The sequence below is a fragment of the Triturus cristatus genome, chromosome 5_1 (genome assembly GCF_964204655.1).
Source record: "Triturus cristatus chromosome 5_1, aTriCri1.1, whole genome shotgun sequence".
NCBI classification, from domain to species: Eukaryota; Metazoa; Chordata; class Amphibia; order Caudata; family Salamandridae; genus Triturus; species Triturus cristatus.
Genome location: NC_140587.1, coordinates 434333964 through 434360911, shown reverse-complemented (window position 1 = coordinate 434360911; position 26948 = coordinate 434333964).

The following is a 26948-nucleotide window of genomic DNA, read 5'->3' as shown; positions in this document are numbered from 1 at the left end:
ATCCTGAGGAAAGCCTAAACACCTATTAAAGGACAAAAACAGGCTCACCCCTCAATCACACATGGGTGGAATATTTTCCCTATTGTTTTTAAATCCTTTCCCTTGGTGCCATAGAAAAGTCAGTATTAGCTCCACCAACAATTTTGCTTCCTTTCCACTGCACTCTGCACTATCACCCACATTGATTGTGCACATATGGATTACCCATCCATAGAGCTCCTCTTCTGTAGGGAAATCGTCGGCGGCACATCGTAAATTCTGTTTGTGGTGTGAGGAGGACCCTATGATGAGGCATGCTACCTAAGTGTGGTTGAGCATTTTCATCCTAACAGAAAGATGCTTCTGTTATCATTTTGTCATCTGAATATTCAGACCTCGAGTTCCTTATGTGCTGCACATTCAATTGTGAGGAGAAAGTACTTGTGGGTCTTTAAATACTATTCCCCACCAGAGTTTAACAACACGGGTAGGAGATATGGGTCAAGTTATTCGGGCACCAGTTCAGAGGATAGTTCCAGCGACTCTGAGGCATCGGGTGCCTATAAACAACAATATAGAGGACAAGGCAGGTTTAATAGATCTAACAGCCACAGGGGACATCCCAAACCTCAGTTCCAACAGTGGTGGCCCCCTACTCCATGGGGGTATCCACCACATACACTTCAGCCCCCCATGGCACCATTTCAAACATACCAACCAGATTACAACAATCAGTCTTTTTTAGGGTTTGGCCGACAGAGATCGAGAGGCAGAAGAAGGAATCCACAGGCTCAGGTACACTGGGAACAGTCTGCAGGTCCACACACATGGACTCAGAGTCACACGAGAAAGAATCCTGCGCAACCAGGGACCAGTACAGACATAGCCTCGTAGTGAATCTAAGCAAGAGGCTTCTTACGAAGGATGAGGAACTTGTTCTCAATAGAGGTTTGGGTTTTGTTACCACCTTTGATGGAGACCCGTTTCACATCCAGTACTAGCTAGCACAATTGTTTCGTAAAATAAGACTACACTATTTTTTCTGGGATAAGCAATCATTGGAAAATGATACAGGAGAGAGAAACACCGGCCTCAAGAAACGCTCGACGTTTAATCCCCCTGTGCATACCATATCATCGCAGGTATTGACTTTCGAGAAAGCAGTCCAAGAGGACATATCTAAACTGTGTAAAAACAAGAAAGGTTCCTACAGGAATCTTCCTCGGAAAGAACAGCAAGCTCTACAGACCTTATCACAAGATCATGAAATAACGATCAAACCTGCCGATAAAGGCGGTTTGATTGTCATTTTAAACACGGATGACTATAGAACCGAATGCCTTCGACAGTTGAGTGACAGAAGATTCTACCTGCCACTGACAGAAGACCCTACTGAGAAACTGACAATCAGTGACATAGTTGAAGAAGCTATGAATGAAGGATGGGTCACGGCTCAGGAATCCCAATTTCTCCAGACCAAATATCCTGTAATGCCATATTTTTACACTTTGCCTAAAGCACACAAGTCCCAAAGACCACCTCCAGGGAGGCCAATAATTTCTGGCCAGGGCTCTATTTTGGAACCTTTATCGATTTTTGTAGATCATTTCTTGAGGCCCATCGTACAGAAGATGCCAACATATCTTCAGGATACGAAGGTTGTACTACGATTACTACCTCAGGTTGAATTTGACTCGGAGAGAGACTATTTATTCTCCTTCGATATCGAATCATTCTATACCTCAATTCCCCAGGAAGAGACCCTAGATACAGTCGCGTCCATTTTGGACGAAACTGACTTGAGTTCCATCATTCCTGTACATTTTATTATGTCACTTTCCCGGCTGGCCATGAAAGAAATTTCTTTCAAGTTTGAAGACACAATTTATTTACAAATCTCGGGGACCAGCATGGGCAGTGTTTTTGCGCCAAGGCTGGCGAATTTATTTGTACATTCCTTTGAACAGCAGCATATCCTCACGCCTGCCAATCCTTTTTATACGCCAATTCGCTTATGGAAGCGATATATCGACGATGTGTTGGTAGTATGGCGAGTTGATCCCTATTCAGTAATTCTTTTTCAACAATGGTTAAATACAAGGAATGATTTTTTGAAATTTACAGTGGAAATTGACAAATCAAGACTGGCCTTTTTAGATCTGTCCATTTTTACACTCCTTCTGACTTAGAAAGCGAACTATATCGTAGGCCCATGGCACGCAATTCTTTATTGCGATATGCTAGTCAACATGCGAAAGCTCTAAGGGATAATTTGCCCTATGGGCAATTTCTCCGAATTCGGATAAATCGTTCGACTGAAAGCTAATTCAAAGATCATGCGGAAAATCTGACTGAGCAATTGTTAGCCAGACACTACCCCAGAAAACTTGTCGAGCGTTCATTAAAACGGGCTAGGAATAATCATCGAGAAGCTCTTCTTGAACCTCCAGTTAATAAACCAGCTCTTGATCGGCTGACGTTTGTTAATACGTTCAGCACGATGGAAAACAGTATACAAAAAAGTGTTCGGAGGCATCGGCGTATTTTGAACTGTTGTAATGAAAAGATTGCACCTCCTTTGTTTGCTTTTGAAAGAGCAGGCAACCTACGGGATAAGCTCATACATACACGACCCAAAACAACACCAAAGAGGAAGGTAGGAACACTATGGGACCTTCCGGCGGTCGAAGGACACCACCCATGTGGGGTCTGTTCAATCTGTCCACAGACGAAACACTCTAAGACTGTAGAAATACGGACCAATAGACCTTGGGTTCAATCAAATTTCACGAATTGCAATAGTGACAACTGGATTTATTTGTTAACATGCCCCTGCCTAATCCAATACGTTGGAATGCCTACCCCTAAAGTGAATGCTCGGATGCTTGAACATAAAAGCACGTTCAGGTGCAAGAAAACAATGACAAGATTAACTAGACATTTTGTTGAAAAAAATCATGGAGCAGAGGATTTTAGCTGGACAGTTTTGGAGAAACCTTTCATAACAGCACATATCAGTGATGTCTCCAGATTTCTGTTCATCAAAGAACAAATTGGGTGTTTAGACTCCATAGTGACACAAGAGGTTTAAACGACGATATACCGTGGACGAGTCTATAAGGCCAGCACAGTATATGTTTTTTCAACCATGAGATCACTATATTGTAATCTGTATGAAAACACCAGTTATCGCTAGACATAGAATGAACATCCTTTTATGGTGCTTTGACCATCTCACTTTATAAGAGATTGAGATTGAATAAGAGTGCATGGCATTAGTAAAGAGCATACTAGTGTTTTCTTATGTCATAAGTAGCGTCATTACATATGTCAGGTTCGAGGGCGATAGTGTGTAGCCTCGGGGCGGGATTAATGCTTAGCTATTACCATTGTATTATCAATGGGTAGCTGATCAATGAGTAGAGCGTAATTCAGAGTGAACCACCAAGAATGCTTAGCTTGACTTCAGCCGGTGGTTCAAGAGCAGGCAGGATAAATGCTGAGTAGTGATACCACTGGGATACATCACCGGTTCACTGACGATCACATTTGGAGATTGTTGTCAGCTAGTGAAGTCGAATATAATAAGTCTGCAGATATGAGTAACTATGTTCCGATGGAATTCGAACTGCTGTTGTGGCTATCTTTACGTCACACGGTAGTTCGGACAGGCTCCAGAGTACCCTTTAATCACGCAAGGTTTGTAATAGACTAATGGAACTACAGTTTCCGGTTCCGATGATGTCATTTTGTAGTCTTGTGCGACGCGGTCGGAACGTGTCTTGAACTCTAGGCATGCTAAAACAGGTGTGGGCTCTGGTGAACCACTACAATAAGTGAGTTAGGTTCTGAGAACATTCTAACTATTGCTGTGACTGTTTTGATGTCACATTTTAGTTCGGTTAGGCTCCAGGTGATCAACCAATCAGGAAAGATTTTGGACAGACTAGTGGAACTACAAGTTCCTATTCCGGTGACGTCATGTTGTAGTTTTCTGGCGACGTCATCGGAACGTGTCTCTAATTCCAGTAACGCGTAACAGGTGTGGGCTCTGGTGACCTACTATAAAAAGCAAGAAACCTGTACCGTTCGTTACCTCCACCCTCTACTCGGACATCGTCGGAGGCAACAACAGACAGGTAAGGGATTACCTTTTGTAATTTAGCTCTAGTCGGGGTTACATTATGCCCAGGACGTTCGGATCAGCCTAAATGTTTCCAAGAATGGGTCAGGGGCTGGTGTACCGAGGATGTTATGTCTCCTGATTAGCGGTGTCAAAAAAACCGTCAAAGAAACGCTAAAAAAACTGCAGTTTTTTGATGCAGAGCTTTATTTGTAGTTATTTGGATTTTGGCTCCTCAGTACATTGTTTCAGAGTACATAACTAAGTAAGATACTGAGACTTATATTAAGGTTGAATTACAATGGAAGAATGCAGATGCAGAACGTATTTGTTCATTAGAAAGTATAGAGAATCAACAGGAGGAACACAGGATTGATGAGGTTGTTTGTGAGGACAGGGACTGATTGTGGTTAGGACCAGTCTCTCTATCATCCCCCTTTTCCGTCCTTACCCTTTTTAGAGCGGGCCTCGTATTCCTGAGTGAGGTACCAGGTGAGGTGAGGTCTATTCCCCGATCAAGACGGGTGAGCAGGAATTCATGCATTGCAATATAGACTGCTAGATAATATATTGGACAGATTGTGATAGCAATATGTGACAAAATAGAGGTCTGTTGGCCCATTTGTAAGTGAATTGATCAGGAGTATTGGATGTTTTTTCTTTCTTTTGTATAGGTGCCATCTGCATCCCTTGAAGCGCAGGATCTGTAAAGCAAGCTTATACTCATTCCAACCTTGTATTGTGGTGATACGTTTTATTTATGCTTATTTTGATTTGGACACTTTTGAGGTCACTTTTGACGGGTTTTGATGCAGTAGCAAACTATTGATAGAGACAGGACCTGAAGTAAGCCTTGGGCATTTTTACCCATATGGCTGAAACATGTCGACCTTAATAGAAAGCAGTTATTTGTGAACACTGCTTTTTGCACTGTTTTTATTTAGATTGTTAGGGGATATCTATAATAAAAATTGTTTCTCTCCTAACAATTCTATTTTAATTTTGCACTCACTATTTCTGCACTGCACGGTTTCTCAGAGCTACTTGAGAATTCCTTTGTGATCATTATTTGAAGCAACACACGATCTGTTCTTCTCTTGTTTCTGGCTCTCCCTTCTTGACCCACTTGAGAGAGTTTTCCCAAGAAGATAGCCTCTATGGTCAAGAGGTATATCATTTATTTGGGAGGATAACCAGATGATGATACTGATCACTAAAAGGTAATTGATGGGAATCCAATCTCTGCTTAAGGTTCCCTTGTTTGTTTTTTCATAATACTCTTGTTTTTTCATAATACTCCTGCTTCTCACTTTTCTCCCTGGCATTTGGTGGCATTTTTTTGAGACTTGAGACCCCTGGTTCATTGTGTATTTGATATGTAGGATTTGGGGAAAAGAACTGTGGCAGGTCGTTAAAACATCCCTTTGACCCTAATTCTCTGAGTGTTTATGGTCTTTAAATATTCCCCTACCTTTTTTGTGATCTTTGTTCTTGGAAAGGATTTTAGGCTTGGCATTAGCCAAGATCATTTGTTTTTAGTAAAAAATAAATATACAGTATACTTAGTACAAGGAATTTTCAACAGCCCTCTTCATCCATTGATCTATTGTGTCATTTACATTTTTATTCTGTCTATCACAACATACAACATTAGGCAGAAGATCCATCCACTTCAGCCATTGAATCCCATCTGTGTGAGTGACAGCATTCTGCCCAAGCACACTGTTATCACCCACTCAGAAAAATAGCCTTTTTACTGCCAGGAACTGGTGGGCCACTGTATTGTTTTGTTACTAATTTGTACTTTCAATTTTATAAATTTACTTACCTTTGCGAGGACTAGCTACTTCCCAGACACTGCTCCAGGACCCTCACCACTGCTTGCAGTGTAAAGTATCACTGAATGTGCTTTAATGCCACTTAAAAATGGCCACTCATGCAAACGCATGTGACCTCAGGAGCACGCATGGTGGCTAACTTGGAATGGGTTGACAGCCCACTCCAAAATAGCTCCTTTTGCATGTGCATGTGCGGCCTTCTTTGAATGTTTTCGCAAAAGTTAATTACAAAAGTGTTCATTGGCATTTGCCTGTGTGTGCACGCACTCACATGTGTGGTTATCTTCAAATGTTCATTTGGGCCGAAGTGCACGGAACGAACCACAATTGACACCATAGGTGTGAAAATGGCCGCTTTTATTGAAGACAGGTGCACCTTACACAACGTGACCTTGGCCTTTGCCTTACAAAACTACATCTAACTATACAGAATACATCTACGTATCCACCTCCCCCACCCCTAATGTTTTCCCCAAACACAATTGCAATTTATTTAACATACCCCAAATTAATCAATAACTTTCGCCCCTTTAAAAACTTTGAAACCTGCTTCTCATCTCAACCTATCTAAAGATTTACCTACTCGATCAATAACTGTTAACCCTTAAACCCTGTAACCTCTTCTCTAACTAAGTATAACCTATCCTAACCTCATAACCTACCTGTCCCCAACCAAAAATGAAACAGTAACAAACTGGCCAAAAATAGGCAACCGACGCCATGCACCTGCTTCAAGCGACAACCGAAATACATTTCATTTCCCCCTTGATGCACCTGTACCCAGTGAAACCGTGCCAAGAAAAATATATACCAAAGGACAAAACAACAAAAACCCCATCCTCCTCCCCTATAAATTGGGTGGGCAAAAACTTTCCCTAACTACGGAAATTTCTGCAGCCATGTAACCTTCCAAAATGGTGACCCGGCTCCCGACATGGCCGTCTATATACCCCCCGCCCGTAGCCCAAAAAGTAGCCCAAAAAGCAGCCCAAACGCGAGCCCAATTGGGCTCGGACCTGCACCACCCGGCCCAAAAACCCCGGGGGTGCGAGACTCCCTGCCGGTCGGCCGCCCCCCCAAAGCCCCATTGGGCCAAAGTGCACGGAACAAACCACAATTGACTCACCATAAGTGTGAAAAAGCCCGATTTTATTGAAGACAGGTGCACCTTACCCAACATAACCTTGGCCTTTGCCTTACAAAACTACATCTAACTATACAGAATACATCTGCGTATCCACCTCCCCCACCCTTAATGTTTTCCCCAAACACAATTGTAATTTATTTAACATACCCCAAATTAATCAATAACTTTCACCCCTTTAAAAACGTTGTAACCTGCTTCTCAACCTATCTAACGATCTACCTACTCGATCAATAACTGTTAACCCTTAAACCCTGTAACCTCTTCTCTAACTAAGTATTATCTATCCTAACCTCATTACCTACCTGTCCCCAACCAAAAATGAAACAGTAACAAACTGGCCAAAAATAGTCAACCAACGCCACTCCGAAATATTCCTTACGACATTTCTGACCCCCTCCCCCAGGCCTTGTCTAGTATAACGCCTGATGTCCAGTGCAGAATCTAAAACTTCCTTTATCTGAATCAAATATAACTCCATCCCGAAGCGAGACAAATGTACTCCGTCATCCCTGAAAAAATGTTTGGCCGAATACTTGTGCTCCGGATAATCCTCCGCCACATATTTTACCTCTGGATGTTCCACCCTGCCAAAGCCTGCCTCTCTACAAAACACCCTCATCTCTCTGGTTACCTTTCTCCTGGCCTTATCAATGGCCACCAGTTGCTCAGCCCCTCTCCAATGCCTCCTGGGAATAAACTCATTCCAAACTACAAAACACCCAGGCCATTGCCTCTTGATCTCCCTCAAATCCCTCTTCATCTGCTTCAACAGAGACAAACCTTTGCGAACCACCAAATCATTCTTCCCCAAGTGAAGAACCAGTACACCTGGGCAAATGTAATGGCGCATTAACTTATTTAAAAGAGGGAAAAGCTTGGGCCAACGCATGCCTGCCTTCCTTTTCCAAGTAACTTTAAACAAACCCGGGTCCAAACCCAAATTTACTCCTTTTCCTTTGTTACATTTGTGTCTTTCCACCCACTATACAAAGGAATGCCCAACAATGCAGATAGCGATCTCCCCCGACTCGGGCCCAGCCACTGCACCTGCAAAGACACATTCATGAGAAAAAAGCTTTACATGACCCTCTACTTCCTTCCCCTCTCCCCCTGCTTTGATATAGCATTTATAACAATCTGATGACCAACATCCCAGTTCTTCAACCTCTCTGAGCCCCACCTCAAACTTGCCACGTCTGAAGTCACCCCAATCCTGAAAGAGTGAGTGCCAAAAGCCTCAGGCACCTCCCCTACTAACCGTAACACCCACCCCGAAGACCTGTAGAAAACTGGTCCCACCTCCCTCAATGCACCTCCCCGCAAAAAGCACCCCCATCTTACCAGGCAGGTAATCGGATCCTCTCTAGCCCACAGTGCCACCGACCTCCCCATCCCCCTTTGATGTGTCTTCGAGCGCCTCAAGAAGATGGAAACTGCTTCACTCCCTGTTTCGCACCCCTGTACTTCCTCCCAATGCAGCCCTGGGACCCCTTTCCTTCCCAGCAACTCCGACACACGGAAAGCACCACCGTAAAGCCAAGACATTAACGCCGAAAACAGTAACACCTCCTGCCAGCCGCAGCACACCTCTGGCAACACTGCTATCAATCTGCCCAATGGCACATTGTTCACTGGCAACCTAACCCGCTGTCCTCTACCCGACTCCCTGGCCCAACCCTCAATCAACCTCTTCCCTAGCTCGCCTGCCGTTGGAGAATAACCCCACAGTAGCTTACCCATGAAGGATATATCTGCCAGCTTTGCCGCTATGGTAACCGTCGACAAACTCTTCCTGATCAATTACAAAATGAACTGAACCACATCCTCTTCCCTGGCCCAGGTCCCACTTCTCCTCTTCGCACCTCCCTGCAGAAACTCCTGCCACGTGAGCACATAGGCCTTCCTTGTGGAAGGTGCTAAAGACCCTACCACGAGTTGAAGCATTCTTTTTCTCCTACGGACCACATACCGTCGGCCACCGGCGTCCTGTGCGTTTCCGCCTCCGTGGCCAGCCCATGGACCCTCTCCCACTGCAAACGAGACAAAGCATCCGTAATGTCATTGTCTACACCTGGTACATGCTTTGCCCTGAACTGAATGTCGCACTGCAAACAACCCAACATGAATATGCACAATAGCTTTAAGACCTGCTTGTCCCTCACGGACTGCCTGATGACTACCTGCACCACTGCCATGTTGTCCACCCTGAAAGTGACCTTTTTGTGTGCTAGTCTCCGCCCCCAGAGGGTGACCGCTACCACAAGCGGAAACAATTCAAGGAAAGCAATGCTCCTGCCTCCATTTTTCCAATGATTTGCCGACTCTTCTGCACACCATTTTCCCTGTCAATACAAAAAGAAACCCCCTGATCCTGCTGTGTCAGAGAATATCTGAGCATCCCAATTCCACTCTTCTGGAGCTGCCATGGGTATCCCATTAAAATCCTCCATAAACCTACACCACATTCTTAGGTCTTCCTTTGTCCCTGCCAACAAACGCATATGGTGGTGTGGCAGCGTGAGGCCTGCCAGTGACCTGCCCAGTCTCTTGCAAAATGTCCGTCCCGTTCTCACCACCCTGCATGCAAAATTCAAATGTTCAGTAATACTTGGACACTTCTCACTGTCACTTTCTTTCTGGCCAGCATGACATCGATCAACAGCCTCATGTGCAATTTCTTATCCTCCGGCAACCTGGCCTCCATGGCCACAGAATCCAGTTCAATCCCCAGAAATGACAAAACCGTGCTTGGACCTTGTGTCTTCTCCGGTGCCAAAAGGACACCCAGTGTCCCCATGAGCTTCTAGAAACTGTCCAGCTGCTGATGGCAGTCCGTCCAACCAGGCCGGCCCACCAGGAAGAAGCCATCAAGATAGTGTGTCACCATATCTTTACCCATTTTCCAACAGAAATCCCACTGCAAGAATAAACTGAACTTCTCAAACAGCGCACATGATACGGCGCACCTCATGGGTAGCGCCTTAGCCACAAAACTGCTGCTGTTGACCTGAATGCCCAGCAACTGGAAGTCCTCCGGGTGTACTGGCAAGAGCCGGAAAGCGGCCTTAATATCACATTTTGCCATTCCCGCCCCGTTTCCTACCTTTTCCACCAGGGACCTAGCTACGTCCACTGAAGAGTAAGAGACTGATGTCATGTCATCAGGAATGAAATCGTTGACTGACCCCCCCTTGCGGCATTGACAAATGTTGGATCAGATGATACTGCCCTCTCTCCTTTTTCGGAACCACCCCGACCGGGGATATAATCAAATCCCTGATAGGGCTGATCGCAAATGGCCCTTCCATTCGCCCTTCTTGTTCCTCTTTTTGCAATTTCTCCCAAGCAACTGTTTTGTGAGCTGCCACTGATTTTAGGTTCTCCGCCCATCGCGCTAACCTCGGTCCTTCGTAACCCAATCTAAAGCCCTTTCTGAAACCTGCACTGAGAATCTGCGCGTCCTGCATGTGTGGGTATTGTGCGAGCCAGGCCTCTAAACAATCCAAGTTAATGTTAATGTTAATGGGTGTATGAGCCTTTGCCCATATAGCCCTGCGCCTCTCTACCTCCCCTGCCTCCCATCCCCTGCTGCCTACTGATGGCATTCTGCTGCTGCTGCCCCTGCCCCCCGGCGTGACCTTGTCCTGCATATCCTGTCAAAGCACTGTACCAGAGGATGTCTTCCCGCGCATTTTGAGCACTCGTGCCGAAATCTGCAGTAGTCTCATACGCACGTGCCCTTGTTATAATCCAAACAGGCCCCCGGACCTCCCCCTGCGGGCTTTTGAGTGTATCCCACCCCCCCCCCCACTCCCTGGGTGGGACGGTTTTGAAAGGGGCGGTAGACCAATGGCAACCCGCTGGCCGTGTAAGTTGTCTTTCCAAACTTCACTGCCCCCATGGTCTGCTGGTAGAGATCTGAATCGATCTTCCCCAAGTTTGCTTCCGGGTCCCAAGCGAGCCTGGCATGAAATTCTTCATCATAGTGTGACCAAGCGTAGCCCCTGTATGTCAGATGTGCCCTCCTTACTACATCCATGTATTTAAACAAAGCCACTGACCTATCTGGGTACTTCTCACAGTACAAACTTGCAAAAATTAAAAAGGCTGCCGTCCAGTTCTCTATAGTCATGGGTAGTCCTGGGCAGTAAATTCCGTTCCGCTCGTGGAATTTGGGTAATTTTGCGTTCCGCGGAGAACACGGAATTGCCCAAAATTCTGCGTTCTGCGGCTTAGCAGAATTTTTTGCTTGTTCGCATTCTCAAAATGCGTGTTCTAGAGATATTTCCCCCGAGCACGTAAACAGCGTTCGCGAACAGGAAAAAAGCATTGCGAACATGCAATTCTGCGCGTTTGCGGAATTTCTGCGTACTCGCAGAGATTTTTTACAGTTTCGCGGAGCTTTGAATAGCGTGACTACGAAAATTCCGCCCGCTCTTCATCTTTTGATCCCTCCTTAGAGCGCAATTCCCTATGCAGCAACTTCAACATATCTACATATTCGCCCTTCCATATTTTTTCCTTCGTGGCTAACATGAGATGCGCCCTCAACGGTTTTGTTACCCCCATGTACGGCAATTTTGGAAATCTGATCTCCTTGCTTTCCGTGCCTTCTGTCACCTGACCAGCCCCCCCTGCGCTTTTGTCACCTGAACACTTAGCCGCTTCTGCGTCCTTCTGTGCCGTTTCGTTCGTCGTCCCCCCTGACCTCCCCTTGTTTGACTCCTGGACCATTGTCTGCCCTTCAGTACCCACCCCCGTGTCTCTAATGTACCTACCCTTGCAGAGTTTGAGCCCGCTGTCCCCTTCATCACCCCTTGTATCTGTCCCTGTGGACACCCTTTGTTTCGCTCCTTTCTTACCTGGCGTCAAGGTCGATGTCCTCACCGGATCCCACCGCCTAACCAGTGTCGCAGGGGGTTGAGACATCCGAGCCGTCGCCACGTACTCCGCATCCGGTCTCGCCTCCTGTAACAGACTAGGTACAACAATACTGGTCCCCCCCTTCTTCGTCCACTATCACCCCATCTTCCAAACTAGCCTCATCAAAATCTAGTGGGATGTCCTCCCATTCCCCCTCCTCCTCTATTCTCGCTACCCATGTGTGCCTTGCCTCTTCCAACAACCTGTCTATTGTGGCTTCAGCCTTCCGCTTCTGCTCGTACTCTGTCACCGACGGCCTGGAGGGCCCTGCCCCTCCGGGCTGTCGCCCATTCGTGACCATATCATCATGTACCACCATCTTTATTACCAAATCGGGCATCGGGCTAGCCTCCGCAGCCCGCCCTTTAAGTCCGGTACTTGCCACTGCCACCCTAGTAGGCAACTGTGCCCCACTGGGCTGTTGCCCGCCATGACCAATGCAGACCTCCGTTCAACTTTGCCATCGTCGTCACTCGTCGTGCTCCAGCTGGCCACCCGGGACCCTGTGTTCACTTCTTCCCGGTAGCGAGGAGCCGCATGCAACTTGCCCACCATGTATGAACCTCGCGCCTGCTGCACCTGCAAAGCAAATGGAGGGTCTGGCATGACGTGGTTAGTGTCCCTGTCCGTCCCTACCTGCCCCCGCTCCGGGCACCACTGCCAATACCCCCCATACCTCCAGCCCTTGATGGTGCCTCTGGGAACCCCCCTGTGCCCCTCATCCCTCCCCCTCTCCGGCCCCACCCCTGTCAGGCCCCCTCTTGGTGCCGGGCCCACCCCCCTCCTGACACTACAACTCCAGTATCCCCGGGCTGGTGGGGATCTCTCCCGCACCCTCCCCGACCCCTCCTCTTCCCCCTCGCTCCAATCTAAAAGGAAAACTGTCCACTTTCCTCTTTGCCGACCCGATGGGGCCTCTCCTCCTTTTCCCAGGCACCTCTCCCCCCCAGTGGCCCCTGCACCCACCCCCCTCCACCGACCACTTGTCCCTCAGCCCCCGGGGGCCGTGTCCAACCAACCCCTAATGTCCACTGCCACCACCGCTGCTTCTCTGGACCCCCCTCCTCACCCTCTTCCTCCCCTATAGGCATCCCAGCCCCCCCCCCCGAGGTGTCACCTGCCCACCCTTGACACTGGGCCTCCCCAGGCCCCCCTCCGCCCACCCAGGAGCTGCCTTCTCAGCCCACACCCCCAAACTCTCCTGTCCTCCCACCTCAAGGGCACCTCCCGCCGATCCAGGCCCCCCAATCCCACAGGCAGGCTCAATAATCCTGGTGGCACCCGAGGCCCCTCATTGCTCTGTTCTTGCGCACCGCTCCACCCTTTTCCTCCATGAAAGCCAGTGGGGGGCATTTCGTAGCGCTCTTCCCCCGTTTCTCCCTTTTGGCGGGCCGCATTTGCCCCGCGTCCCCCCACATAACTCTGAGCTTTTTCTCTTGCCGCCGCCTCAAGGCGGCGAACACGCGAAGATCGCGGCGGCCATGCCCCCACCGTGCAGCGCCACGGCGGCGCCACGCTCTCGACAGGGCCTCTCACGAGGTCCATGCAGCCGGCTTCAGCCAGGAGCCTCATGGTCTCAGTAGGACTATTTGACAGCTGTGATAAACATAGAAAAAGGACTACGACAGCTCCCTCCAAGACCGAGATGAAGCATTACAGATGACAAATCAGAGGTCTTTTATCGGCAGTAAGCATTAATTCCATTTAAACAGACTTTGCCTCAACATTTGCTTTAGTCCAAGTTTGTTTTCTTATTAGAGAAGTATATATATTGGGATTGTTAACTGAACAATAAAGAAAATTGCACAATCGAAGAGGAGTTTGTGCTCTTGTTTTTGCCACGAGGAAGTGAACGAGTGCATCGCTAGCGAGTTTGATAGATCTATATATACACACATATAAACACACACACATTCTGTCATCGTCAAAATCAGATACTGCTGTTTGTAGAATACTCCTTCCCATAAAGCACTCCCCCTACGTTCAGCGCAGTTGACTGAAATATAAATAATGTTTGCTTTATTTACGTGGAAACATTTACGCACATTAGCATAGTAAATAGTTTAGAACATATAAGACAGGGCTGGCTTTAGTGCTGGTGGCGCCCTGTGCGACAATGTTTGTTGGCGCCCCCCCCAATGACCACCTCCACCACGGATTCTCTCACTAGCACCCTTTAACAGTGACCAAGTCACCATAACCACACTCTATCAGATGCATTATATATAGCGCCACTCATACCAGTGTAGGGTGTCCAAGCACTTTGCATCACACACACATTACACAGAGACAATCAATCATACGTGTGTAAATCAGTGTATAGGAAATGTTACATAAGCCAAAGGACTGAAAGTGTAGGAGTCACATGTCATCCATACTGGTAGGCAGTATAGTTTAAGAGTGCTTGGTGTGGAGAAGCACAAACGCAGAGTCGAAAAAGAAACAGCATAGTTGGGAGTTTTCTTTAATATTAAGAATCGATTTCTAGCCAGATTAACCCTTTTTGAAACATTAATCAATGTTCTAATAATGTATACCTTGCAGTGTGTATGCAGTTCTAGGATGAAAGTTAATAGCTCACTATTCTATATTAGGACTTTAAGTTATAAATTGCAAGTAGCAAAAAAATGTCTCTTGTGAAAGCAGTAACCCTGCTGATCTGTTTACATCATACACACTCTGTAATCTACTTGGTACACGTTCTTTGCAGCAGGCATATTAACCCTCTGCACTAACTTCAGCCAAGTCAAAACCTCAACTATACAAAATGCTGATCTCTCTCCAGGAAGATAATTAATCACACTCTTGACATTTATGTGAGGCCTGGTAATTGCTGGGGGAAAGAAACGCTACACGGCGCCCCCAGGAAGCCAGCACTGGTGCGGATAAAACTCTCAGGGTTAAAATACACGTTGCGGGCTTGCAGGCTGGGAGGGCAAGGATTCCTGGATGATGCAGCTCTGATGCAAGGCAGTGTCCCGACGGTGCTGGTAGGGCTGGGGAGGCGTCACGAAGCTGCTGCTGGATTCTGCTGTAGTTTGAGACTGTCCGACCCTCGCTCGCTTTAAGGCAGAGCAGGGTCACGGTGGATTGCTGCAGGCTGTAAAATCAGGGTCATGCCGGTCACAGGTGGTTCTAACCAGCTGCATGATGACGTAGGTGGCGCTGTGTAGACAAAGAGAAGGGAAATCCCGAGAGAACATGTCTCTCTTCAAAGGATTTCCCTTCCTGCTACAGCGCTCACCTCAGTGACGTCACCAAGCTGTGCAAACAGAGCATGCGCGCAACCGGAACAGTAAAAAACCGGGACATTTCTTTGTTCAACCCGGACACTGTTCTAAAACGGGGACATTTGACTCCATTGGAGTACAGTGTCGGGACACGGGGACATTTCACAAAAAACGGGGACCGTCCGGGCAAAACCGGGACGTCTGGTCACCCTACTCATGGACCCTTACATCGTTTGCGGCCATTTCCCTAAGCAGCAGTCGACTCACTAAATACACGGATCCCTGATTGCAAGAAATCCCTTACACTAGCAAAAACTTTCCCTAACTACGGAAAAACTTTCCTTAACTACGGAAATCTCGGCAGCCGTGTCACCTTCCAAAATGGTGATCGGGCTCCCGACATGGCCGTCTATATGCCACCCCCCCTATCCCAAAAAGTAGCCCAAACATGAGCCCAATTGGGCTCGGGCCGCACAGCGCAGCACAAAAACCCCAAGGGTGCGAGCCTCCCTACGGGTCGCCCGCCCCCCTAATGCCCCAGTAGAACTTAACTATAAAAGCATTCAAAGACAGCAACGTGTGCACAAGGGCAGAATTTATTTGAAAACTCTTTGGTATTGAAGTGTTACAAAAGCATTAGCAAAGCCAACAGGTTGGTAGCCAACACCAAATGTATTGGCTTTCCCAATGCTTGTTTACTATTTCCAGCACTAGCAGCCTCCCAAACCTCATTCTTAGCTTACTTCTAATAAAGCATCCTTTCCCTTTCTTTCTACATATTACTAGTTTTAAAGCTGTATAGTTGTGTATGCAAAGGTCAAAAAGGCCAAATGCTTAAAAAATAAAAACGAAAATATGAAGTTAATTTCTTAAAGGCAAAAAGAATCCCAATGTATTTATCATGGTCACAGGCATGTGGGTGCACATACCCTTCATTTGCACCTGTGCAATTAAGTTAATGAGTTGAATTGCGTCAGTGTTGGTGCTGCTCTATGTATTCCTTTATTCTTTATTTTAATGTATTATTCTAGTTTTATAAAGGTGGAATAGGCCTAACAGAAACATAAATCCAGCAAAAAAAGTATATGCATCTTATGAGCACACACCGAGAGAACGGCAACGGGTTGTTTGTTTAGCTCTGAAACTCACGTTGGTGTCGAATTTAGCAGAAGGTCGAAATTACTCTCATAAACCACCTTTTGCTACATCGTTTTTGCTAGTCCTGATTGAACTTGACTGCTCCCACCCACCGTATGTTACGGTAGAGTGCAGTTTGCTTTGCGTTCTGTGTCCTCGGACTCTCCTGACTGGCCACACGAGGGAGCAGGCGCCTGTGTTTCTTGCTGCTTTGCTGACACGGCTCTTGTGGTGTATGTATTACAGCATCGGTTGGCATCTCACAGCAGAGGGGGGCCACTGCTAGGAAGCAGCAGTTTCTGGCCTCTGGGACAAATACCGCAGTCACTTGAATAAGCAATATTTAATCTACAGATACTTTCCCACTGACATCAGTAGATGTGGTGAAATAATGTTGACATTGAAATAGTTCCTGCATGAGTTGTTCGGCAGAGCTGGATTTTTTAAAATGACTTTTAGCTCAATATGCCAACACACAGTAGAAATAAGTAATTTTGTGAATTCTGAATGGATGCAAAACTCACGCATGTAAAACACGCAAAGTTTAATTCTGCAGTGCACATTCAGGAAAGACACTGTTCAGTCCAAATATTTGGCAAGGCCCAGAGACTCCTAAGAGACAGGGCGAGGCAGCTGGAAGAGAGCAGCAGAGAACTGACTGCAGATACTGGGGGATACTAGCTGCAGCCCCCTACGCCACGTCTACTAGCAAAAACCCTTCTTTTTTACGGTTTGAGTTCAATGATCGCATGCACTCATCGTTATTGTGGTAATTCGTTCATAATTATACATGAAGATCATTTTCCTGGAAGATTCCTACCTTTAGGACATCCTTGAAAAGAGGTTCGCTGAAAATCAACCTTTTACTTACTGGTAATAAGTTAATAAACAATGGAGGTGCAACATAGGGAGGGAGGGAGGGTAATGAGACCGGGACAAGGAGGACGCCTAATCGGGGCAATGAAGATTACCAGATACGGATTACCCATCCATAGAGCTCCTCTTCTGCAGGGGCAATGAAGATTACCAGATACGGATTACCCATCCATAGAGCGCCTCTTCTGCAGGGGCAATGATGATTACCAGATACGGATTACCCATCCATAGAGCTCCTCTTCTGCAGGGGCAATGATGATTACCAGATACGGATTACCCATCCATAGAGCTCCTCTTCTGCAGGGGCAATGAAGATTACCAGATACGGATTACCCATCCATAGAGCGCCTCTTCTGCAGGGGCAATGATGATTACCAGATACGGATTACCCATCCATAGAGCTCCTCTTCTGCAGGGGCAATGATGATTACCAGATACGGATTACCCATCCATAGAGCGCCTCTTCTGCAGGGGCAATGATGATTACCAGATACGGATTACCCATCCATAGAGCTCCTCTTCTGCAGGAGCAATGATGATTACCAGATACGGATTACCCATCCATAGAGCGCCTCTTCTGCAGGGGCAATGATGATTACCAGATACGGATTACCCATCCATAGAGCTCCTCTTCTGCAGGGGCAATGAAGTTAATAAACAATGGAGGTGCAACATAGGGAGGGAGGGAGGGTAATGAGACCGGGACAAGGAGGACGCCTAATCGGGGCAATGAAGATTACCAGATACGGATTACCCATCCATAGAGCTCCTCTTCTGTAGGGGCAATGAAGATTACCAGATACGGATTACCCATCCATAGAGCTCCTCTTCTGCAGGGGCAATGAAGATTACCAGATACGGATTACCCATCCATAGAGCTCCTCTTCTGCAGGGGCAATGAAGATTACCGGTAAGCAGTGGCGTAGCTTTAGGCAGGTGTTTGGGGTGTTACACTCCCCTAATAAATGTAATTTCTGATAGTCTGCTACAGGTGCTTTCAGTCAGGCCCCTCTCATGCACCCTGCTTGTCGTATAATGTATTTAAACATTATACACCAGCCTGATTGTCGGAAAATCTGAAGCTCACCCTCCAGTCCCCCTCCCCCCAGTAAATACTCAAAGTCCTTTAACATCCAAAGAAGATGGAACAGAACCTGAGGACTGAACATGGTAAACAGGAAGGACTACCTCTTGTGACAAATGAAAGTGAGTCGAGACCTTGGGAATTAATTTGGGGTCTAGTAAGGGTGTGAAATTCCGTAACTGTTAACCTGGGTTGTTGCTCTCCAGCACAGAGATACCCCTTTGGGGGTGATTCATGCGCTTTACAAACTACTCATTCATTCAAATGCTAAGAGCTCCTAACTCGCCCAATCTTCACGCTGAAGTAATAGCCATAAGAAAAAAAGAGTTTTAGGAGATAATCACATAAGGGTTGCTGACTCTGGTGGTTCAAAAGGATCTTTCTGTAAACCCCTAAATACAATCACCAAATCCCATGATGGCCGAGGACTATGGGGGATATGTACAATGAAATGGTGGAGCATGTTGTTAGCCTCCTGGGCTTAACGACACGCTCCGCCACTGCCGAAATGTAAGGCTGCACCATATTTACAAGAATGTGGTGCAGCCTTGTGTTTTCCCCTGTGATGGCGCTAAGTTTAACAACTTAGCGCCAACGCAGGCACCCTTGCACGAGAGTGCAAGGGTGTCTGCATGCAGGGGAGGATTGGTTATGTGTAGGACGGTGTCCCTTCCTGCACATAATCCTAAAATGCCATTTTGTAACTTTCATGTGTGCTGCATGAAGCAGCACATATGAAAGTTACCAAATGGTATTTTTTAAATAGGTTTGTTTATGTACAGGAAGGGATACCTTCCTGTACATAAACAAACCATGGCATTTTGCTTTTTCCATGTGTGCTGCACAAGGCAGCACACATGGAATTGTCTGCTTTTTCAATCTAAAGATTCTCATAAATCTTGATACCAATGGAGACACTTGACCAAGGTCTTCTGAAAATGGACAAAAAGCTTTAATCGCCACCCACTGGGAATTTACCGAAGAAGGGGCTAGACCGTTGAGAAATCCATCCTTAAGAAAATCCAGAATTTTAAAAGGGTCGACATGTGTTGTACTTTCAGATTTCTCTGCACACAACCTACCAAACACCACAATTTCTTTCATAGGAGTGAAAAGTGATGCCCTTTCAGAAGACTGGATCTCTATAGCCACTTACTCAGAACATCCCAAACCTTGTAATCCTAACCACTCAACAACCAGGCCATTAGATTAAGACAGCTGTATTGATAAAACTTTAGATGAGGATATTGCAACAGAGGTGGTTTGATCTAGAGATGAAAAAAGATCCCCCTTGACATGTTGGGAAGAATTGAAAACCAAGGTTGTCTTTACAGAATGGAATAATGAGAATCACCCTGACTCCCTCCACCCAGATTTTCTGTAAAACCATTGGCAGGAGAGAAATCATAGGAAATGCATGCACCAACCCCTGAGGCCATTGGACTGACATAGCATCCATTGCCCATTCATGATGAGATTTTTACTCGGTACAAAAGTTTGCGACATTGTGACTCAGATTGTGTACCCAATAGTTTAGCTCTCCTTATGTACACTGCTCCCAAGGCTAGAAAATGTGCCTCCGTCGAAGCAAATTTCTGAACTGTCAGTTGATTGAGAGATTCTTTCTTTGTCCCCCCCTTGATGATTCAGGTAGCATCTTGTCAGCTGATTGTCCATACTGACCAATACTTTTTTGTATGAATGGAGCTAAAAGAAAAAGACAGCCTTCAGTATCGCACATAACTCTCTCCAGTTAGATGACTGTACCTTTTCACAAGGGGACCATGGGGCCTTCTCTTCTTGTCCCTCCAGAACTGACTCCAGCCCCGAAGATTGACATCTGTAGGGAAATATCACTGGTGATGGATAATAAAAATACTGTGTCACATCATGGCACACCTGGCATTGGTCAATACATCACTGTAGAATGTAATGATGTAATGTATGAGGGAATAGAACAGCAAAGTGAGAAGACCATTGGAGGAAGTCGGAGGTGGATGTGGCTGAGGTCTCTGCTAATAAAATACACAGTTGTCGCAGTTCATGTGGGGGTCTTGTCTCGGCAGGGACACCAAAATTTGACGACAAGCCATGGAGCTGACACCTCAACACGGTTTTCTGAAAACGTAAAAGTGGCAACGCAGGTGGCTAGCTGTTACAAATTGTGGCGCACTTAGCAAGCACCTAAGCTTGTGATGTGGCCCATCAGGAGGTATCTGACTCTGGCTGTGGGATTCATCCTAATGGTAAGTCTAACCAGCGCAAGTATATTGATGCGGGAGGCCCTGAGTAACCTACAGTGTGCCTCAAGTGAAATTAAGTTGCTGTAAGTGCTGCTGCGTGGGGACTGTAGTGCGCTCATCACAAGTGGGAGCTCAAAGGAACTCACAGCGGGCATTAAGTCAAAACTTTGTTTGCCGTGAAGGCTACTACGCAAAGACTGCAGCGTGCTCATCAAAAGTGGGGGCTAGGAGACCCTTTCTGCAGGACCTGAAAACAGATTTACGCTTGCTTCATGTGCTGAAGTGAGAGGCTGCAGCAAGCCATTCACGAGCAGGATGTACACGCACGGTGTCGCTAGGTGGCAGACCGATTATATCAAGAGTGCAGTATTTTACCATCGTGTGATGTGGTGTCAGGCACCACATGCATTCAGCATGTCAGTTATCAGCAGAAAGAAGCAGCAAGATCAAAGACTTTAGTGGTGAGGCGCTAGCATGTGTGGAGCTATTTTCTCACAGAGTCTCTCTCACTTGAGCAGAGGGCTCATTGCACATGCACAGTCATGCCTGTTTCTCATTGACTGCAGGGAAGTTAGCAGACATTTTGGTTTGGGAAATGATTTCTGAGCTCCCAAACCTTGGTTTCAATAAACATTGGGAAGTTCTGGATGTTCAAAGTGAGTGCACCAGCATATATCCTACCGACCCCAACATGGAATGTAACATTCCTAGTTTGTATCACAATATTGCAGGAGGATAAATATACATCAGAACAACTTGCCAGATAAGACAAGTTCTGGAGGCAATATTTTACACTGGGCAAAATTGAGCATCTATTCAGGAATTTTTAAGGAGTGGAAAATGCAGAATGTCACTGCACTCCCTTTTTTTCTTACCCTCTCCTGGTGAACCCAGTGTTAAGTGGAACAAATGGAAAAAGCTTTTGTTAACTACACACATGTTTGTGGCACAAATCTGAGTGCAGAATGGAAACATGCCCTATTATCATACTGTTTGAGGACAAAGGTGCAAGAAGGTTTGGAGAATTTACCAACTTTGACCACAATGGCGATACGAGATTTTAACGAATATGATATTGCAATTGCCAAACTAGATTTACACTACTTGCCAATGGTAGGCATGATACTGAAAAGGTTTCATATTGGATTACAGAGCCAAGGTGAAAACTAATCTGTGAAAAAAATTCTTCAGGAGCTTTTGGAAGTTAGCTGCGAGCTGCAAATTCGGAAACACAACAGAGGAGAGGATTAGGGACCAGTTTGTACTGAGGTCAAATAGTGACAAGATCACTATGGATTGAGGATGAGCCACCCTTGGAAGAAGTGCTCATAGTTGCGAAGCAAGTGGAACACATGTTGAAATGTGTGGGGGAGCTCAGCAAGGAGAAAGAAGTAAAAGATAAAGCAGATAAGTACAATGTGACTCAAGTGTGCTTAGTACAATCTATGGATCCCCCAAAGAAGGGAGGTGTAAGTGAATATCTGGAAACATGTTTTCAGTGTGGATCAGTAGGTCATAAGGCTAAAGATAAGTCATGCCCTGCATGGTTTCAGATGTGTAATGTTTGTTGGGGCAAGGACCATTATAGTAAATGTTGTAAAACTAAAGGGAAAAAAGTCCTAAGAGCAAGTCGTCAGAAGGGTTGTCAAGAGTGTGTGTTGCACATAAAAGAGGTGACAAGAGGATATCCAATGGAAGTTGTAGATATTGATTGAGCTCAAATTTTTGAAGTTTGACTCATGTTCTCGAATTACCATAATTTCACACAAGGCATTGGAAAGATGTTTTCCAGTGGGTAAAGTCTTGAGGGAAATGGATGTCAGACATGGAGGGTATGGTGGATCCCTAATCAAGATGATGTGGTATTTTGAGGCATGCATTGGAGTCAAGAACAAATGGATACAAGGAAAGGTGTTTTTGTCACATGAGAGGGATGATTTGTTGGGCTGGGTTCATGAGGGAGAATTGGGTGTAAGTCTCAATCTCAACAGAGTCCCACAGATGCAGGTTGAGGAGATTGGTTTGGGAGCAGATAGATTTGTTAAAGAGATTCCAAACTTATTTCAAGACAAACTTGGCAAGTTAATGGGACATATACATAAGATAGGAGACACAGCCATTCCTGTAGTAGCTAAAGTGTGATGCATTCCCCTGAGCATTCAGGAAGATGTAACTCGGAGTTGGAGAAGTTATGCAAAATGGGGGTGATTGATCTGGTAGAGGCTACAGAGTGGATAGCCCCCATTGTAGTGGTACGGAAAGGCAATAGGGAAATTCGTCTGTGTGTAGATTTGCATTAATTAAATAAGGAGGTGATAGTGGACAAGTTCCCACTACCCAATATGGAATAAATTATTACAACGTTTACTGAAGACAAAGTATTTACCACGCTCAATCTTGTGTCTGCTTATCATCAGATAGAACTTGATCAGGAGTCACAAGACTTCATGAGGGTCTATCGATTTAAGAGAATGCTTTTCAGCCTGATATCAGTGGCATTTTCTTTTTTCAAAGGGCAATGATGTTAATTTTGAAAGGAGTGTTTGGAGTAAAATGTTACCATGATGACATTTTTATTTTTGGTTCCAGGGTTGTAGACGCAATGAAAGGGTTCCTATCCTCACCGCTGACCACCAATGTTAGAAATGGGGGTCTCTGTTTGGCAGTGGCTTGCACCATGTCCAAGTAGGGACCCTTCCTTCTAGTCAGGAAAGGGAGTTACACACCCAGATAACCACTGCCTGCCCCCTTAATAGCTTGGCACAAGCAGTCAGGCTTATCTCAGAGACAATGTGTAAAGTATTTGTACATAACACACAGTAACACAGTGAAAATACTACAAATGGACACCATGCCAGTCTATAAAAATAAAGTATATTTATCTAAACTAAACAAGACCAAAACGACAAAAATCCAGTACACACAACTAAAAATATGACATTTTTAATGTTTCAAGTAATTCTGTCCAAAGAACTCTATGGATTCGGTGATTTTACATAAAGTACCTCAAATGTGTCAAAATCCACAAGGCAAAACAGCGGCAGAGGAGGGAAGTGTCAGAAAGCACAGCAATGCGTTGATTCCTGACTCGTTGGGGAGGCGATGCTTCAGTTCTGCTGCACGCAGGAGAAGTGTTGCATTAAATCCAGACTGTAAGGGAAAGCGATAAGTGGAAATCCAAGACTGTTGTGGTCTTCGGGTGATGTGTCGGAAAAACTTGGTGCACATGTGCGATGCGTGGAAATCTGAACATGCTGGAGGTTGATGCAGTGGCGGCAAACAGGCGCTGTGTCAAATTCTTTAGCCGCAGTACCATGATACGTTCATTCCTTAAGCCACACAGAAGGGCCTGCGTCGGAGTCAGTATGGGGGTCTCGGACTTCGGAGACACTGTGCACTAAACTCAGGTTTCCCTGGTTTCTTCTGCCGCTGACAGGCGCTACATCGATTTCTTCAACCGCAAGGTGGTGGTGCCTGGAAATTTATCCCACACATCGGTGCTGCCTCAGAAAAACAGGTGCTGGAAGGGCGATGCATCAATTTCTATGGTTTCAAACAGGTCTTTGCAGAAGGAACAACCTCCAAGGGCACAGAACTGAATTTGGCAGCACAAAGCAGTGGAGTTCAGGGATGCTGCAGATAAAGTATTTAGTGGCCCTGAGAATTCTTAACAGGAGGCAAGCTTGCACAATTCCTTGGAGAAACTTCACAAGCAGGATACAAAGCAAAGCCCAATCCTTTTCCTCTCCAAAGCAGAAGCAGCAACTGCAGGCCAACCCAGCAAAGCAACACACAGCAAAGGGGCAGTACTCCTCCTCACAGCACTTCAGCTCTTCTCCTCGGCAAAAGTTCCTCTTGATCCAGAAGAGTTCCAAAAGTCTGGGGTTTTAGGTCCACTACTTATACCCCTATTGACCTCTGAAGTAGGCATTTTTAAAAGGATTGTCTTTGTAGTGTAGAAGTTCATGTCCTGCCTGGTTTTGGCTCCAGACACACTCCAGGGGGCTGGAGACAGCATTGTGAGAGGCCAGGCACAGCCCTATTCAGGTGCATGTGACAGCTCCTCCCATCACTCCTTTTTATTTTTTTTGAATAGTTGAGTTTTTGGTGTTTCAAGACAACATAACAACAAAAAGTGCCTGTCTAGAGTGAATGCACAAGCAGGCCCCTGTCAGTCTAAACCAGACAATAATTCCATAGGTAGGTAGGCAGGGCCACAAGGTGGTGAAAGAAGAAAATACCCACTTTCTAAAAGTTATTCATTAGGGGGTTGGGTCCTTATTACAAAGCTAGAGTGGATGTCTCTTAAACTTGTATATAACCAGAGACTAGCTGAACTTATTAAAGGGAGTCACTGTAGCCTCACGGCTAGAGCGGTCGACCTCGAAGCTGGGGAACCGTGTTCGTGTCTCGGCAATGACGCTCAACATCCTGTGATTCTGGGCAAATCACTTAATCACCCCGTGCCTAACAAAAATGAATGTGTCCTTCTGTAACTAAACTGGTGCTATGTAAAGCGCTCTGATACCCGATGTCTCGGATCGAGTTCGCACTATATAAAACTCTAAAAAATAAATAAAAATAATTACCATTTGTTGGTCAAGGTCAAGTAAATGTTTTGTCTTGGCCTGTGTATTTATTCACAATTATCATTAACCATTTTTAAAATTATTATATACAGTTATACATGATCTAAGGAACACATTCAAACAATCCGTGTACACTTAAATCCAACCCACCGAAATGTACACAGCTTTTTCACTACTATGCAGTAATTGTGCAAGAATTAGAAATTTTCAACATTTATCTATAATGTGCACATGAAAAACAAAACAAAACTCAATAGTGCTCATATGACCAGTCAACAGTTTTTACATAATGCAGAGATTATTATCACTGTGATTCTCAATGTTGTGAAACAGTTGCTGTAAAAGTCTCTTGGGGGTTCCAAAGCATTTTTAATTGTATTGGGCTTGCCAGTTCATTAAAAATGACCACTAAACAAATATGATTCTGATAAGGCTCTCCCCAAATATTTCTGTCGATGTATTTTGAACCTTTTATACTTTGGTGTTCTCGTCAGGACCCTGAATGGTTGTGTTCTCCTTTTTGTAGTTGTATACTCATGTTGTCTTCTGCCAAACTTTGTCCTTTCAATTTGTGCCTTCTTTCCCGTTTGTTTGTTAGTTCATTTCGTGACATCAATCTTTGCTTTCTTTGAGTTTGTCACACAATTAACTAACAAATGAAAGCAGAAAGAAGGCACAAATTGAAAGGATAAAGTTTGGCAGAAGACTGATTCGACAAGATAACATGAGTATACAACTACAAAAATGAGAACACTGCAATTGCAGACATGAGACAAGTTTACAGGACTTCTCATGTGGGTGGCACAATCAGTTCTGCAGGCCAACTAGTAGCATTTGATTTACAAGCCCTGGGCACACATAGTGCACTTTACTAGGGACTTACCAGTAAATCAAATATGCCAAACGTGAAGAACCAATCAGATTTACAATTTACACAGGGAGCACTTGCACTTTAGCACTGATCAGCATTGGCAAAGTGCCCAGAGAACCGAAATCAGCAAAAGCAAAGTCCATCATAACAGTTCAAAATACATGAGGTAGAGGAGAAAAGACAAGAGATTTTGTTGAAAAATACTCATGTTATAAATATGTGCTTTAAGGATAAATGGTTCACAGTGTCGTGATTTTTTCTTTTGTTTTTTTTAGTTTTTTGTGTTGTTTATTTTGTAAATGTTAGCACAGGATCATAATAAGCGTATAGTCTGTTTGATAAGAAGTTTAACACAGTTTTTAGCATGTGTTTATTTAGAAAGGGGGAATGCAGTATGTTTAGTATTATTTAAGGAGTTATGATGCATCCTTCCCAGTGATATGTAATCTTGCCAAATTTGTTATTGTGGGGAGGGAGAAGTGTGACAGCACACCAAGCATTGGTCAATGGCACAGAATGTAATGATATAATGTACAGGTGAATAGAACAGTAAAGTAAGAAGCCTGCTAGAGGAGGTCGTGGTTGGAGGTGGCTTAGGTGTCTGTAATAAAGTACCCAGTTGTCTCAGTTCATGTGGAGTGGCTTGTCTAGGGAGGGACATCACAAACACCCCCTTCTTGAAGTAGTCTTCCTCCAGCCACCAGGACTAATCGATGACTATACTGTTAGTAACTGGAATCTACTGCTTGTATTTGGGTGAACTCAGAGGCCAAGGATCCAGAATGTGATTGACTATTGGTTTTAAGCAAAAATCAGCTCATGGAACTACTGGTGTGGATGCTGCTAGGAGATCCTGTGTCCTGAGCCAAGACCTAGAAGTTGTCTGAGATTGCTTGGAGAGTTTGCAG